Raw genomic sequence first — 16,698 nt, forward strand, 5'->3', positions numbered from 1 at the left:
TGATCAGTCAGGTGAAGTATTTGACTTTGTTGTTTTGCTTCCCTTTGTGGTTTTATCTGCAAGCCCTTTACCCATTTTGGGGGATGGGGCTGAGGAATACCCTGTTAAAAGTGTAAAATTATGCTTTTAGATGTTGACAATTGAATGTCTTTCTTGTTGAGGGATGTAGCTTTTAACATTTTTATTTACGTAACCATCTCACCAGGTGAAATCAGTTGAGAACAGCTTCTCATTTAAAATGATGACCTGGGAAGAGATATTGTCATATGCTATTGTTGAGATAACTTCAGTTACTTGCTTCCTTCATTCATGCTCGGCATGCTTAACCTCAACTCTTAACTACTTCTGTATGGATATAGAAACAGTACATGGTTGGTGACTTCCTCCTTGTTTATCATAGGTGAATCTGTATTGGTTGTGATTTTTCTTTTTTTTTTTAATGCTGCTAAAACTTAGTGATTATAGAACCGTAACCATAACCTAAAATGGACAATCTTTGCTTTGAACTGCATCATTAATGTTTGTATGCTTATGCTTTTGTAATTTGTACCATATTAGACTATAAGTCAATCACAGTGAGGAAGGTTTCCTTCTCACTTCTTTCAGCTAAATTCAAAATGTTTGCCTTGTTCTTTTCCAACAAAAGCATGTGCTTCCGAGTGTTAATTCTAGTAGATGAGACCTTATCAGATTTTTCAGACACTCAGATTTGAGTCGTCCTGTATGTCAATACAGTAGTTTTATGGTTGGCAGACTTTTCCTTTTATTGGTATGGTTAATCCAATTTAGAAAATTACAAGTAAGAGATGGATTTTTTGCGTTTTAAAATTTTGTATCATGTGATAGTACAGTACAAGTTAATTAGAATCAACACATTTAATTAGATTCAACAAGATAGTAGCTATAAAGTTGTTTTAACTGGAAAAGTTGGCATTAATTGAAACTTAAATGGATTACTTCTTCTTTCTTAATTCTTAACAAAAAGCATTGTTTTATTGTAAAACCAATCCAGTCTTTACTGTGTTAATCTTCTTTTGAGTCATGAGTTAGCTCAGGTCTATCCCAGCTGACTTCGCGAGAGGCAATATTTACTCTTAACCCAGCCAATCGCAAGCCACAGTCGTCAATTTTCCTAACTTGCAAGTTTATAGAATATGGGATGGAAAAAAACAAACTATACGGGAGCACTAACTGCCATCAAGCAATTGTTTCTCTGGCAAAGTAAATAATATTAGTAAAATCATTTCTAAGTGTCATAAATAAATACTCTGATATCTTGTTTCCCCCAGTGCTATTTAAACCTGGCAGGTCACCAGGCTTTTCTGACATCCCTGCTCCCCCATTCTCTAGGATTTAAATAAAGTGATAACAGTTTATATTATATACCATATTTTTTGGACTATAAGTCCCAGTTTTTTTTTTTTTTTTTTAAATAGTTTGGCTGGGGTGTGACTTATACTCTGGAGCGACATGTGTGAAATTATTAACACATTATTATATCATTTCGCATGTTATTTTGGTGTTTTGGAGTGACACTGATGGTTTGGTAAACTTGTTAGCATGTTCTTTATGCTCTAGTTATCTGAATAACTCTTAATAACTATGTTACGTTAACATACCGGCCACGTTCGCATTTCGTTGTTCATGCATCATGTAACATTATCATACTTTACACTTATTCAGCATGTTGTTCTCTATTGTACTGTATTTTCATTTTCAAGTGCCTTTTAAGATGACATATCCGTTCTGTGTGTTGGATTTTATCAAGTAAATTCCCCCCAAAAATATGACTTATACTCCGGTGCAACTCATGTTTTTTTTTTCCTCTTCATTACGCATTTTTAGACTGGTGCGACTTATACTCAGGTGCGAATTATAGCCCGAAAAATACAGTAGTTAATTATAAGGAGGCTTAGTGGTTAGCACATCCACCTCACAGTTCTGAGATCAAGGGTTCAATCCCGGGCTCTGGCCTCTGGAGTTTGCAAGTCATGGCCATGCTTGCGTGGGTTTTCTCCAGGTACTCCAGCTTCCTCCCACATTCTAAAAACATCCATGATTTACTAATAGAACACTCTAAATTCCCCATAGGTGTGATTGTGAGTGTGAATGGTTGATAGTCTATGTGTGCCTTGCGATTGGCTGGCAACCAGTTCAGGGTGTATGCTGACTCCTGCTCGTGGTTAGCTGGGATAGGCTCCAGCACCCCCGCAACCCTCATGTGGAAAAATCATCACACACATGTATGAATGTATGTATGTATGGATGGTTAAAAGTGTTATTTAAGTGTTCTTATGTTTAGTGTTCTTATTTTTTATATATTTTGTAATTAGTTTTCAAAAATATGGTGGGCCCCGGTGGGCTTCTCTATTAACAAGTTTTCTGAGGGATACTCTGATTTGTAAGTTAGCTAATTATCTAGGTTCTTTAGATGGGTTCTTCCAAGCTTGTTCGCTGCTGACCATACTTTTTCACTCAGTGGTACGTTATTGTAAATATTCTATAGCAAAAATCTGTAATGTTTAAGAATCTTCTGCTTGCTCTTCATAATTTGTATTCAAGCTTTCGTCCGACAAACTCTTCTCTATATGTTGAATGAACACTCTTCTGTCTCTCCTGAACCCCACTGAACAGCAATTACAGTTCCCAGCCCTTTTTTTGTTGTGAAACAAGTACGAAGTTCCTAGACTGAGCTCGCAGCTTAACTTTCACAAAGAAAACTGCTGCAGTGTACAGCCTTTACTCACAGCCTGCCCAGAATCCTGTTTACCAGCTGAGTAGGGCCACAAATACAGACATTGTCATCCCAGAGCATCTGTTCATCCCCCACAAAAACGGCAGTGCTGTTAAATATGCACAGCTTATTTTCTTCCTCTTGGTCTGAATTCGTCAGATGAAGTAAATAATCAACCATGAACGCAGATTTCTACTCGATATTGCCAAGGTCACAAGAGTCCTAACCTCATTGGCTCTGGGATTTCCTGGTTTAAAGCTGCCCAATAGAGAGAAGGTGGGAGGTCAGCATGCTGAGCTAATGCCTTCTCTCAGACAGAAAGGTGACATCATTGATGTGGCATTTCTGGTTGCCATGGTGAGAGAGGAGTAGAAAAGACTGGGTACAAAAAGGGGTACAGCGTTTCAGGATGGTTCTTTGGGATTGTGTGAGAGCTGAGCAACATTAAGCCTGAATTCATTTGGTAAAAGTGACATCCCAGCGGGAGTATTATTGTCTGTGTTAAGGAATCCTGCTGGTATTTTCCTCTATGCAAATTTGAACGTTTTGGCACGGATGCCATAATCCCCTCAATTTGCATGATCCTATGGAGGAGGAGCAAAATGTCTTCCCCAGGCAAAATATGTGTGTGTTGTCTGTGTGTGTATTTTGTCGGTGAGGATTCCAGCTTTAAGAAACAACTGTCACACAACATTCTGCATTCTCTGCAGCATTTCTTTTCATTACCGTCAGTCAGATAGTATGTATGTAAATGGTATTGGTCAAATAATGTTTTGTTTTCTTTCTTGTCCTTGACTTATTGGCATATTGGTCAGATCCTAGCAGCATTCCTGCATGTCTTGCAGATAGATGTGATGGCTGTCCCTCTGAGCTTTATGGAACATGATGGAAGCGTTAATAATTAAGAAGCCGCTTCATTTTTGTGTGTGCTGTTGCGTGTGCGCGCATATAGTCAATGGTGCTGTAGGGCAACACTTTCCAGCCTTTACTGAGCAAAGCGCATACCAGTTTCTAAAATTGTAAAATATGTCATGTATCATTACCCAGTAGAAATCAGAAAGGATTTACTCATGCATGTTCTTTCATTTAGTGAATGATCATTTTATTGTTCTATGTGTCACTATAGGTTACTGGCAGAGATACATTATTCATGGTAAATTGGTTTGAGACCAAATCACTACGTTTCAATCATTTCCTGCAGCATACATTTTATTTTATTTTATTTTATTTTATTGTTCTTAAACCTGACACAGAATGCTAGATCTAAATGCCTTTTAATGCTGAAAACTGTATCAGGGGTAGACTGAAATACTGCGGTTGTGTAAATGATGTTGTTCATTCAAAATGCAGCTGGGCAGCACAGGGGTTAAGGGGGCAGACCGAAACAATACCCATAGGAAATAGGGTTTGAGAAATGAATATACTGCATATGCTACAAGACTAGAAGTAGCATTACAAGGTAGTCACGATTTCATTTACTCAGTGTAGATGGGATACACCTGTTAACCGGTAGGACCGGAAGAGGGAGGGCAAGAACGACCAGGGTTTTACAGGGTAGGATGAGTGAAAGCCATGCTATTGATATGCAATAGGAAATCCATATTAGGACTAATCCCTTTTGAGAATTAGTGTGTTAATTCCGGTAACCTAATAATCATTGTTTTATCAATAGCATCAATACCTGAACACATATGCACCGCAGCATGTTGGTTGGGCACACTGGACTGTAACACATTAACTCATTTGCTCCCAGAAACATAAAAATATGTTCTATTTTTAAATGCTTCACTGTCCCAAAAACGTATTTATATGTCATTTGCGTTTTATTTTTATTATTATTTTTTTTTAATAAGAAGCATATACCGTAATTTCCCGAATATAACGCGCACTTTTTTCCCCCAAAATTTACTCATAAAATCATGGGTGCGCGTTATTCACGGGTACAGGGATGGAGACAGAAAAAATTCATCATGATTCATGTTCCATTGTAAGCATGGACCAGCACAATATATTTTTTTTTTTTATAAGAAGCATATACCGTAATTTCCCGAATATAACGCGCACTTTTTTCCCCCCAAAATTTACTCATAAAATCATGGGTGCGCATTATTCACGGGTACAGGGATGGAGACAGAAAAAATTCATCATGATTCATGTTCCATTGTAAGCATGGACCAGCACAATATTACCTAATCCGAACGACAGTGATATAATAATCAAGTTTCATGTGGTAAATAATTGTTTTCATGATATTTTTCACATCTAATAAAATTAAAATGTTTTTTATGTACTATTCGTTAATTATTTACCTGTACATTTTTTTAACCTTTGCGTTGCAACATGCCGGCCAGCACACGGCGATGTTGTCTTGAAGAGAACGTGTACGGCGATCCATTTCGTATAAATGTTGACCGTGTGGCGAGCTAGGACAGGAGTCTGAGGAAGAGTGTCGAACCACTGAGCCAAGCCGTGTTGTTTTATTTACATTGAAACTCACAAAGTAACAACGTACATGCCTGGCTCTGCCAGACTATTCTCCCTGTGTTTGTCAAACACTGAGAGTATAGTCTGGGAACCAGCCCATTAACAACCTCTCGAGCAGGTACAAAATCAATCGACAAATCAGATTTGTTTATTTGCGTGACGTGTTCTTAACGAGCAACGTCACTCTTGCGCGTCGAAAGTCGTCTCCACAACAACACAGATGGTGAACGGGAGAGCCAAGAATATGTTCCAATCCACGGTAAAATCAGTTTTAAATTACCAAAAACACATCGACACGAGTCATTGACAACAGTCTGTCTCGCGCTAGCCATGTTGAATAAACTCCGCTCTCTCCGTATGTTTACTTCCGCGCGCAAGTCCCTCGTCATTTTACTAACGTCACGTCTGCCTGTCGCTGATCGGTCCACTCCGCTGTCTGTTTGCTGTGGCTTGCTCCGCCCTGGAAATTGTATCCGCGTGAATGGTGGCCAGCAATAAAACTGGCCACTGGAGGGCAGTAGCGCATTTTGTAAGACAAGGCAACCCGATTCAACAGCAGTGAATGGCCGGGCAGCATGGTCGGGGCGCTAGCGATATGATGCCAGGGGGCGCTCCGACCGAACAAAACAACCGAAAGGACGCCTGTGAGGCCAGGCGCTGGACGACCGAGAAAAACGAGTGAGACCCCCAGTGCAGCGGCTCGCCGAGCAGACCACGCAGAAACACAAAAATAATCCATTTTTAAGAGACAGAGAACGATGAGGGAAAAGTTTACACGGCTGACGTGGCGACAACGGCGTCATCTCAGCGACAAACCGTCATCTCTCAGTAGTCATGTGTGAATAAATTGTTACTTTGCTATCAAAAGGTCTATTTGGTTGTTCATGGTATTTTGTAAAAGGAAAACATTATTCAGATGTTTGGGATGTAACTAATGCAAAAAATAGCTTAGTTAAAGTCTAAGTTATGTTTGAAATGTATGCGTTTACAAAAAGCTCATTTTCTCCGTTTTTTCATCAGAAATTCTAAAATTGCTCAAACTAAGCTATTTTCTAATGCTGATTTCTAAAGAATGGAAAACGCTATGAACTTACTTTTTTTTCTGCTGAAAGATGAGACTCTAATCTTTCCATGTTTATATAGCAATAGAACAGAATTTTCTGTGGGCCTTGCAAAATCAGTCAAAATCCAGAAAAACGGCCGGGAGCGAAGGGCTTTGCTCTAGTGAAAATGGCTGGGAGTGAATGAGTTACCATTATAGGTACAACGGTTTAAGGTAAAAAGATATATAAATAAAGGGGGGTGAGAAAGCACGTTGAGTAAATCTAAAATGAAGGGGGTGGGTGTTGTTTTGTATATATTTCATCCAGTGGTGATTCTTGCCTCACAGTTCCATTTGATTCCATCCCTTCCTTCAATTGAGACTTAGCCTTTTCCTGACAATTGTGCCACTGCCATGCATTAAATAACAGAACTAGTCATGAATCCCTGGAAACATTTAAACCTGCTTCACCACGTAAAAATGGAAAGTACACATATTAGTGCATATGGGATGCCACTTTGTATCCTTTTATGTCCATAAGTGTTATTCAAGTCAATCATTAATTCAGCACCTTTTTACTCCTCATTCATTCATATAACCAGGGACAGACGAATCATGTTCAGTTTTGTCCCATGTCTAGCACTCCACGTGATTAATAAGATGTCCAGATGTTTCAAACTATATTACATCATGAAAATGTCTAATAACATTACCTCAGAGGGTCTAATAAATATGAATGATGGAATGGGCTGATAAAAGAGAAGCATGTGAAGGTAATTACGTATTTAAAATCTTCTCAACTATTATGATACACCGGCACATGAACCGAATTGCAGTTGTGGTTAGGTGTGTCATTAAAATCTTTTAATAACCACTTTCTGGCATAAAGTAAAACACATTTAGTGATTTGCAATGGTTTATAAGAATCTGTTCCCCCTTTAAGTTTTCTATATGCAAGTGGTCCCCGGGTTACGCAACAAGTTCCGTTCCTATGCTGGCGACGTAACCCGAATTTCCGCATAAATCTGAATTAATCCTCTAAGTACCCCTAAGTATCTCCTCAATCTCAAAATAACTATTCATAAACATGTAGTATACATCATGTTAAGAAAGTAAAGTAAAAAATCAAATAAAATACTATACTTACCATCAATGCTGAGGTGGCTGGATGAGACACTAGCCCCTTTCAGACAAATGCTGAACTCCGGTTAAGTCGCAGGATTTAAACATGTAGCCATTATGTCTGAAAATATTTTCCCGGGTCGACTAACATGGGCATTAACCAGGTCACGTCCTAGTATAATGTCCGGGACTTAACCGTGACAAGGCATGTATGAAAGCAGCTGGTTAATTTAGGGTCACAGCGCAAAGGCTGATGACGTACTGTATATACTGTAGTATCATGGCGGGCTGATAGTATTTCCTCTTTCTTCGCAGTAAGACATAAAGCTGTAAACAAAGGCTGTCCCAAACTATTATATTTCTCCCAAATAATCTGCAAACTTTTTTCACGATTAGTCGGCTAGTCTAATAACGTTTTTATGAACTTTTTCTTGTACTAATCTTGCAATTAACAAAAACATTTTGAAACACTTAAATTATTTTATAAGTACAAATAAACACATAAATAACAATTGTAAATCATAAATAAACAACAGGTCTAATGCTGGTAGCATTAACTAGTGCAAAAGAATGGAATGTAAACAAGATTCAGAACACTGTGGCTTCACTTTTCCAACAAGATACAAAAACAATTCTTACTTTCTCTTTTTGTGGTATATCTATATTGTTCTTAGCAATAGAGTGAGCACCAGGAGAGTAAATAAATAAATGTCACGTATCACTGGAGTGAAGTACGTGAAAAAAAACTTCATGAAGCACGTTGATACAACATTATGATGGAGTATTAGGGCCAAATAAGTAAATTTAAAAAAAAAAACTTCGCTGGGAGCCACGATGAAGCATTGGTAAAAATTCTTCTATTGAATATAATTTGATGTAGATGAAGCATAATAATAAGGATTTCCTTATTTGTAAAACCGATTCTAATCAAGATGCTTTCAATATTGTTGTTTTTTAACGGAGGCGGCAACGCACTACGTAAAGTACGTAGCTGCTTATTCAGCCTAATTAGCCCAACATTAACCCCTAATACTCTGTCGTATGACTCACATAAAGGCAAATTCTATAAAAAATGTCCTTATTTGCCAGATTGTCGTCTCCTGTCGTCTTCCAAAATTATACCTGGGTGACGGTGCTTCAGGTGTTCATTCAGGACCGCTGCGCTGCCGTGGTATGCAAGCTTGGCATTGTACAGACTGCACACGGCAGTATACCCTCCTTTGTTTTGTTAAAATAAGTCCATGCTTTGGTCACTCCGGTGCTCTTTTTTGGCTTTGTGCCACTTTCCCAGCTTATAGACGAGAGCAATGAGGCCCATTTTATCAGAGTAGATTATACGCCACGGCAAGAAGAAACATCCAAATTTCACAGAAAACAAGACTAAATACTATATCATGTTGAGCCAATTTTCAGCAATGTCAAAATTCTATGAATGTGTGACTTTGGCCATCAGTATTGAGGAACTTTTTTCAGAACCTTGGAACATCATCTTTTGAAATTGGCAAATTTTAAAACCATTTGGTAAAGGGGTTTCCCAACAGCAGTCAAGTAGAGGACATTAGAACAAGTACCGGTATGTACTTTCGCAAAACAATCAGAAACTCGATGTCCTACTGCCTTTGTTGTTTTTAGTCTTTTTTTTTTTTTTTGCTTGCATCTCTACTACCAAAATCCAGTGTTGGCTGGTGAACCCCAGAGGTCCACTAGATCGTTTTTATAGTTTCAGACAGACAGAAAAACGCGAATGCTGCATGAGTTTGACCTGCAAAAAGGAATTTATTGCTCTGTCAGACACTTAAAGTTAATCCCATTGAGAGATTCATGCAGAGGGAGGCGACAGTTTTAGATTTACGGACGAGACTCCTCCATTCTTATCTCCTCTGCTATTGGCTGTTTTCATGCCCCTGGGAGATCACACTCGGGTGTCTCAATGCTATTCTGATCTCCTTTCCATATTTCCATGATCATAAATTCCAGCCTAGGTTCCTAAGTTGTCTTTTACGAGTCATTTACCTTGCGTTCGACAAATCATCAAAGTTTTTGTTTATATTTTCACATTGTTGTGCGTGCGTGCGTGTGTGTGGGGGGGTGCGAGTGTGTGTGTGGGGGGGGGGTGCAAGCACACATGTGCACATGCATGAAATCAAGTGTGCAAAGACACACTGAGTATTTCATGCTGATAATCCTCTTACGGTCCATGCAACTGCAAATTCGGTCACGCAAAAACATACTCAAATAGGATCTTTTAGGTGCACACACAAACTAATGGAAAAATGGCTGAATTCATACCCCCCCATCCTGTCTTTATATTCTTCTCTGTCTTGAGGGCATTTCAATATGCCTCTAGTGTATTCATCAATATTTTTCATTCTACCACTCCCAGCTACATACAGTATGTTTACATCAAAACGAATGAAATCGCATCGGTGTGAATTTGCTAAAGCACAGATTTATAGGGTGTGCATTTGGATCTCAAGTAAAAGTTTAAAGGGCACAGGGCGAGGACAGCAAAGTAACACTGTCTGGATGCTGCTGCCATCTCCTGAAAGCCTTGACCCACTTCCAAGTCTCCTCCCTCCCTCCCAAACATGCTGCATACTGAAGCAGCTCTATGTGGTTCCACTATGAAGCACTACATTCCGATGCTCAAGAGAGAGGGTGTGTCTGCGATAAAGTGCCAAATGAATAAATTGTGTATTCAGGCACTGCAAGGTGAGTGCAAATAAGCAGGCTTTTAGACAGAGACGACCTTGACCAAAGTCAAAGCAAAAAAAATGCTGCATCTGCAAAATGTTTGAACACCTGCACTGGTTTACAGCTATACACATGTGGAACTAAGCTCGGGAATGCCATTAAAATGAGGAACGTGACCGTGTGTTTTTTAAACTGGAGCTCGGTCGCTCAGACGGCCATCTGATGGAAAGGAAGTGAAGGAGACAATCACTTAGTCACAGCTGGTAGACACAGATTCAGACAGATTACCAACAAAAACACATTCTTTACATATACACACTAATGTATCATACAAAGTGGGGATTAGCACACTTTTCACTTTTGGACATAATAAATATTCTGACGCTTGTCTGGGAGACAAAAAGGGGCAAAATTTGGGGGTGGGAAAAAGTGGTCACTTTTACTGACATTAGTCTGTAGAATTTTCTATGTTACTGTTATGCGTTCTAATCCACTAACTATACATATTAATTACTAATACATCTATTACACCCATCACAAGAACGTAGTTTGTTGGTTGGTTGGTTTGTTGGACCTTAGGTTCTTGTGCCAATCATAGATAGAAAATAGAATAAATAGATACGATCTACTATGCATGGCCAACTATGAATTATAATCTGTGAGTTCTGCTTGTACAAATCAACTTTGCTCATGTCAACTGTGCAAACCCCCTTTGGTCAGGTGAGACCAGGTGGCATGGACAAGGCCGCCGGACTTTAAAGGAAAAACGAGGAAACCTGCTAATTGGTGTGAAAGGCTTAACCGTGTTCTTCTATAAGCAGTAAATCCCACCCTCTTTCCGATACACATGCTTGAGTGTGTCTATGAAATGGCCAAAATCGGGTCTAAAAAGTCCCTCCAATTTTTTAGGCTCGCACTGGTCTGAATTGGCATAGCGTGTGAAAATGGGATCCTGTATCTTTAAACATACACTAGGAATGCGTCCAATTGGCAAGCTTGATGTTAATTTAGAATGTGAAACATCAATGGCAGGCAGGCAGGTAAGGCACATAAAATTGCTAAATTGACGCAGAACAAACTGCATTTTCTGCTCTGTCCAAACAACGTCTATTAATGGAGATTAGCAAGGAACCCTCTATGCCTTTGCTGCTGTAATTAAGCTGCTTCTGTTGCAGTAGACCTCGGCACAGTGGGGTGTGATTGCAGTTTAGTTGGTGTGCAGATTATAAACTCATTGGCTGCAATAGGCTCTCAGTCAAGAGAATGCTTTTGAATTTTTGGGTGTGGGGAAAACCTTTACCCAAAATTGTTAGGGTTTAAGCTCTCGTCCTAGTTTTCCTTGAGTGGAACTTAAGGGCCTATTCACACCCCCAAAAGAATAGACAAGTTTTCGAGGTACTTCCGCTTTACTTCCTTATGTCTGCAAGCAATTTCCGTTTTAGAATTTCTCCATCCAACAACAACAGTGAAGCTGGAGTAACATTACTCATCAAAATCTCTTAAAAAAGGCAATTTGGAAATACCGCATCCATCTACCATCATCAAGACATGGGAGGAAAACATGTTCATGAAGGCAGATGTGTAACCAATTTCATGCCACCAGAAAAGACCAGGTGTTTTTGTAGCCATGTTGCCGCTGTGTTATGGAAGGTATGTTCTTCCTACCCCTGCATTTTCATGTGTCCGGTGCTCAAAAAATACTGAAGCTAAAATCTTGCGCATAAAACGACTTGTTGCCTTTGATATTGTTATTACGATGATGATTGTAATTATGATAATCCTTTATATTATTTACTACAACTACTGTATCTGCTGCTAGCTTGTTGCTAATCAGTACGTGTAGATGGCACAATATGTCAACGCAGGTGTTACAAGTTTTTTGTACCCTTGTTTACAGGTGGAAAACGCTGTTAGGCAAGGGAAGATAAGCTGATGTGCCTCACAGCAACACTTAAGCCTGAGTTATGCGCCTGCGTTGCGGTGACGGCAAAGTGACTACGGTGTCAATGAGCATTCGATAGTTCACTGTAATTCACCGCTAAGCCACTAGAGGGGTGTGGCGTTATGGTTGTATGGTTTTGGGGAATGCTTGTTGACTTCCGCTATTTTAGTTTAACGGAGAAAAAATAATGCAAGATGGAACGCTCGAATGTAAATCTTCAGCTCATCAACAGTGAATAAATGTTGATGGGCAGGCAACGCAGAAGACGGTTTCGAGGCGGTCTGGCCGACTTTTGATGCCGCACAGAGAGTTATAGACTCGGGTGGAGAGTCTGGAGACAGCTAGCTGTGGCGGCTAGCTTCAAACTGGCGTCGAGCACTGCGTCCAAGGTCTGCAAAGCCCTCCAGCCCGATTTGTTTGCCGTGTCCTACAACCAGCCAGGGGGAAGCCATAGCAGACTTCTGGCGTCTATGGATCTTCCTAAACTGGGTTGGAAGCCTTGATGTTAACGTTATCATAAAAAGCACCGTGGCACTCTCAATCAATGATGATGTATCGGGTGTGAACTGTGTTGTTGAAAATTAAACATCAAAACAACTCTTTTGACACCAAACCTGTGCTTTATTCTTCATATACTTGAAGTGTGACACGTAAATAAGTCACAGACTCACAGCAAACATATGTACACAATAAATATTGAAGTGCACCAACCAAAAATACAACAAAGTGATAAAAAGCTGGCAGTTTTTGGCCGACTGGGTCACCGCTTCGTGTGGCCACTCAATTCCGAACACACACGGCTCGGTAGTTCTTCCATTTTTTTTATTCAGTCGCTACCTTGCCATTTGGCAAACTTTATGATGTCTTCACGAGACTTGCTCTTCGATGATACTCCCGTCGGCTTGGTTGATTTTTGCGTGTAGAAAAATGTTTTACAATGGCGGTGATTTCGCGCTGAACAGGAAACAACAGTCTGAGCGAACCAATCACAGTCTATTTCCGCCTTGTCATATGCGTTAACGTGACGCTATGGTTTGAAAAATCAATAGGACCACGTCAGGCTACGGCGCAGGGTCGTAAATGGGGTCTTCCTCGACGCCGCAGGTCTGACGCGGAAGTATAACTCGGCCTTTACTGTACGTTGATGGACATATATCGAGACTACGTCGTTCTACCCGGGGCCGGCCGAGAAGCTGGGGCTGGAGGCGGTGCCTCGCCTCGTGGCGGACCGTCAGCTCGATCCCGAGATCCAACTACGAGCTTTTTAATTGCAGCAACTTTAAGACATGCTATTCGAGCTGGAATTACCGAGGACAGTGGGAGTAAGCTCGTCTGAGGGCCGTAATGTCGGGTGAAAGTTTGGCGAGGTTCCGGAGCTCTGCTGTCTGATATCACATTCTCGTATGCTATTTTTCAATAATTTTATTAATTGTGATTTATTGACTGTTTTGCACATGCACGAATTGTTTTTAATAAAAGAAGAAATGGAATGTTGTCCAAATGTTTTTTTGCGATCAATATCTGCAATTATAAAAAAGAATGACTATTTTTGTTTTTGTACATACCGTGTAGTATTTCCTTGTTAGGGATGGGAATCAAAATCCGATTCCAATTCGGAACCGGTTCCGAGTGTTTCGAGGCCTCGACATCACAATGGAAAAGCCTTAACGATCCCTTTAACGATTCCTAAAGACGCGTATTGCGTTGTGACGTGTCTTGTTGTCCAGACGCGTCAAACTAGCATGGCGCCAAGAACCACTCGCTCCAAAATTTGACTACACTTCACCAGGAAAGAGTGTGAAAATGAAAGGTTACGAAGGGTAAGCACGAGCATTGCAGCCATAAACATAACAATGACAGCACGTAGGTTCAAACGCTCGAAAGTGTGTCTTCACTTCACGAGGAAAAATTACAACAAAGCGACTTGCAGTCATTGCAAGGTGGAGATAACTGCATCAGGAGGGAATACGACTGCGCTGTCCTCACAGAGAGGCTAAGGCTCAGTCCTGGCTATACAGCTAGCTAAACTCCCAAATGACGATGCAGAAGACGTTGGTATAATTTGCTGACTTTATTCAACCATCACTTGAAGAGTGAAACTAAGAATAGAAATGAAACAAATCAATTTCGGCCCCAATAACAAACAGGTTTGCATCAACGCAGGGGTCGCGTTAACCGGAAATTTTGCCGTCGTTGACCGGTTTTTTAAAACGGTGACGGAAAAAACTGAAGTCCGTCAGTCATTTTGACAGGTTGCAATTCACACCCCAGACCACAGGGTAGCGAGTTAGCATATTAATTAGCTATTGTCTCTCTTAATGCATGACGTCGTTGGCTATTCTGTCAGAATATTGTAGCGTCACCGGGGTCTGGCGGCGGCACCGTGATTGACACATCAACGCGAGGTTCTTATTGGTGCACCCGGTGTGCCAGCGCGTCATCCAGTTGATGGACAAGATTGCCGCCTGTGTATAGACCCCAATCACATGACGTCACAACTCCGCCCCCCTGACCGGAGCTGCCATATTGTGTGTCAGCCCGTCATGTTTATACATTACCGCTACGTACATGCCTCCTATTACGGCGTGTTTTTCTGCTTGTTAATATCAATAATCAAAATGGTGAAGGCGTGTGTGGCGGTTGGTTGCTGTAACAGAGAAGATAGACGGAGAGACTTGAAGTTCTACCGTATTCTGAGAGACCCGAAGATGAGAGCGAGATGGACTGCTGTAATTCGACAAGAAATCTGGGCACCAAACGATCACCACGGACTATGTAGTAGTCTTTTTATATCTGGTAAGATGCATTTAATATATATTTAGAAGATTTTGGGCTGACAACCACAATTAAGATCATTGTGTGACGTTGGTGATTGGGGTCTATATCGTTGCCTCCTTTTCTTTGGGGGCGGAGTTGTTGGCGGTAAGCAGAGTAAAAAGGGAGAAAAATACCACGACTTCCGTGTCTAATTTTTCGCCGCTAAGCAAGCGTTACAATATTAATTAAAAATGAATGAAAACTAAATACTATTGAATATGTCATCATTATCATTTTAAAAATTTAAGTGACGGGTAAAAATAGACTATGACCAGATTTTTATGACCCTGTCAGTCAAAATGACAGACTACGAAAATGTCTAGCGCAACCTCTGCATCAACGTAAATCAGCGATGATTAGCTGCTAATAACAGTATGGTTAGCATTCGTTCGCTAGCATTAGCACATTGTTCAAACCACTACACAACTGGATTTAAGTGTCCAATCGCGAGTGGAAACACAACAACAACAACACAAAAGATGATACATACAGGCGTTGCCTCTGTAGATATTAACATTAACAAAGAACGTAGGCTCGTAGAAGTGTTTCCCTCTCTCACTAACTCGCTCACTCACTTGGATGCGGCATTTCTTCTTTGGGTGTAAGCGCGCTCTTCTTCACGTGAGCGCGTTCTTCTTCGCGTGAGGAAGCGCAAGGGCGCCCCCACTTGAGCGTGTAAGCGCCACAAAAACTAAAAGGCATGCAATTCAATGTAATGGTAAAATAATACGCGTTAACCCAGCAGTCCCCAAACTGCGGCCCGCGGCCCAAATACGGCCCGCCTCCACATTTGGTCCGGCCATTTCGTTTTGTTTTTTTTTCTCAATCGTGTTATTTTCTGGCATTTTCCTTGAAGAATTCAGAGAGGGTTATTTGGTTATTATCTATTTAATTAATAGTGTTTTTATTATTAATTATCATTATTATAAAGAATCCAGAAAGGGTTATTTGATTGTGGCTTTCTGAAAAACAATTATTTTTTACATTTATGCACTTCTGCAATCGTCACACTTTTTCTGTTACAAACTGACCCTCATCAGAGAAGGGAAAAGTTATGTGGCCCTCACAGGAAAAAGTTTGGGGACCCCTGCTTTAACACATATTGCCAAAGGCAGAACAAAAACCTATCTGCCAATATATACCAATATTTTTTATTTCTATTAGATAAATGTTTCAGTAAAATGTTACACATTCTTGTGTATTTGCCACTTATTGCCACAGTTAACATTGAGGCTTTGGGCCTCTTTTGATCTCGTAGTGAGTTTGTAAGGTTGTGATTTCTGATTAAACAAACTCGATGCCAATCAAAACGTTTGTTCTTCTTTTTCCCCAAATTAGAATCGATAAGAGAATCGATAAAGAATCGAATCGTTAAGCAATATCGATAATGGAATCGGAATTGTAAAAATCCTATCAATTCCCATCCCTATTCCTTGTAACAACAAATTCCGTGTGAGCGCTTCTGTATTCGGCAAATGTTATATAATTTGTAATTTCACCTCATTTTGGTCACTCAAGTGGCCGGCGTATCAATCTATACCTCACGTCAACACATGTTGACAGGTTGTTATAATTTTGTCCACGAACGATCAACGAAGTGATAAGAGCAATCATACAATCTCATCTACGTCTCATCTACATCGTGCTGAATCCATTTTTGGAGATTCCGTGGGTTACTCTGGCTTTACTTTGCAGTTTTGACTTTGTCAACAAACTGCTTACTTCAATCGCAATTCATGTTGTTCTTTCTAAACCAGAAGTTGAGAGCAGACATTTTCCAATGTCTATACTTTAGTCCTATGCCCACTCAACCAAACTGTGCAATACGGTAGTTAATGGAAGCTCAAAGGAGGAGGCTTCACC

At 40.3% G+C, this 16,698-nt stretch overlaps 1 protein-coding gene across 2 annotated transcripts in view; it reads left to right on the forward strand.

Annotated features, from left to right (window-relative positions):
* Positions 1-16,698, forward strand: part of limk1a (LIM domain kinase 1a) — an 82,235-nt gene that overhangs the window by 24,047 nt on the left and 41,490 nt on the right. The gene's annotated exons all lie outside the window — the stretch shown is intronic.

Source organism: Corythoichthys intestinalis, chromosome 6 (genome assembly GCF_030265065.1).
Source record: "Corythoichthys intestinalis isolate RoL2023-P3 chromosome 6, ASM3026506v1, whole genome shotgun sequence".
NCBI lineage: Eukaryota > Metazoa > Chordata > Actinopteri > Syngnathiformes > Syngnathidae > Corythoichthys > Corythoichthys intestinalis.